This window comes from Mesocricetus auratus, unplaced genomic scaffold (genome assembly GCF_017639785.1).
Source record: "Mesocricetus auratus isolate SY011 unplaced genomic scaffold, BCM_Maur_2.0 Super-Scaffold_100031, whole genome shotgun sequence".
Classification (NCBI taxonomy): domain Eukaryota; kingdom Metazoa; phylum Chordata; class Mammalia; order Rodentia; family Cricetidae; genus Mesocricetus; species Mesocricetus auratus.
Genome location: NW_024429212.1, coordinates 17,660,305 through 17,662,339, shown reverse-complemented (window position 1 = coordinate 17,662,339; position 2,035 = coordinate 17,660,305).

The window sequence follows — 2,035 nt, the reverse complement described above, 5'->3', positions numbered from 1 at the left end:
GTTCCAAGGTGGTTAAATGACTTGACTGCGTCACAGTGGGGATGGAGATGCATTTGTTCCTTTCAATTTGGGCTGACATATTTGGAGTCAAAGGATCTTTGTCCAAACGGCTCTGAAGTTCAAACCAAAGAGTAATAATATGAATATGCATAATACGTGAAGAAAAGCAAATTCAGCAAAAAAATGTTAATGATTGGTGGACCCAGGGTAAAAAACATATACCACCATCCTAACTTTTCTGTACATCTGAAAAAAAGTGTTATTGAGACAAGGTCTCCATATGTAACCCTGGCTGGGTTGGAACTTGCCATGTAGATCAGGCTGGCCTAGAACTTACAGGCATCTGTTTGCCTCTGCCCCCTGAGTGCTGAGATAAAAGTCATGTGCTACCATGCCTGGCATTATCATTACTAATATTAGTATTATTAGTATTATTAACTTTGAGACATGGTTTCTCTGTGTTGCCCTGGCTATCCTAGAACTCTATCTGTAGACCAGGCTGACCTCAAACTTAGAGATCCTGCCTCTGCCTTCCAGCTCATCCAGCTGCCTATTTCTTTATTTTACGTGTGTGTGTGTGTGTGTGTGTGTGTGTGTGTGTGTGTGTGTGTGAATGCCTGCATGTGTGTAGGTACACCATATACCTGCATGGTGTTCGTGGAGGCTAGAAGTGAGTGTCAGATGCCCAGGAACTAGAGTTAAAGGTAGTTGTGAGCCTCCAGGTGGGTGCTGGGACCTGAATCTGGGTCTTGTGCAAGAACACCAGGTTCTCTTAACCACTAAGTCATCTTTCCAGCTCCTTGGAATTTTCTCAACATACAAATGTTGAAGAAGGAGCCCGGCGTTGGTGGCGTATGCCTTTAATCCCAGCACTTGGGAGGCAGAGGCAGGTGGACCTCTGTGGGTTTGAGACCAGCCTGGTCTACAGAGTGAGTTCCAGGACAGGCTCCAAAAGCAATACAGAGAAACCCTGTCTCGAAAAACCAAAAAAATGTGAAGAAAATATAAAAACGACATGAAAACTTATCAAGTGGCACAATTTAAATTGGTCTCTTTTGTTGTGTGCACATCATAAAGGCAGCAGAACCTCACTGGATTAGATTAGCTACAAAGCAGATCCAGCTAAAGACAGGAGCAAGGAACTGGAAGATAGATCTGGGAGACAGTTCATACAGAAATACAGAAAAATATTAACAGAAACCACAGGACAGACTTGGAGAAAAGGTCTAATGGTATGATTGAGTTTGCAGCTGGAAACAAGGGGGAATAGAACATGTATAGTATTTGAAGGGGCCATAGTGATAACTTCCTAAAGTTTATTAAGAAATTCAGGGGCCAGGAAGATGGCTGAGTTAGTAAATTGACCTGAGTTTGAGCCCTGGTGGAAAATCTGAGTGTGGTGGCACATGCTGTTAATCACAGCACTGGGGGAGGGGAGGCGTGAATGGAGACAAGAGGATCCCTGGGGCTTGCTGACTAGCTAGTCTAGCAGAATTTGAGAGCTCTGCATTTGAGGGACCTTGTCTCAAAAAGCAGGCGGAGCTGGTGAGATAGCATAGTGGATGTGAACAGTAGCTGCCAATCCTGATGGCATGAGATCAATCTCTGGAATCTACATGGTAGAAAGAAAGAAGCGACTCCTGCAACCCTCTGGCCTCCACCTGCATGCTGCGGCACTCAGGTGATTCTACACATAAATACACAAAAAGTAAAATGCTAAAGAACACACAGGTGGAGGAAGACACCCAATACTGATCTCCATGGACACACATTTGTGCACGCACACACACGCGTGCACACACACACACACACACAGAGAATCAAGCTATCAGATTAAAAAACAAACCATTGTGTGGGCTGGAGTGGTACCTCATCAGTTAAGAGCACTGAGTGGCCAGCGGGGGTATAGCTCAGTGGTAGAGCATTTGACTGCAGTTAAGAGCACTGACTGCTCTTCCAGAGGACCTGGGTGTTATGGGATAACCTTTTTGCATACTGTGAAGATGTGTCACTCAGATTGGTTTAATAAAAAGCT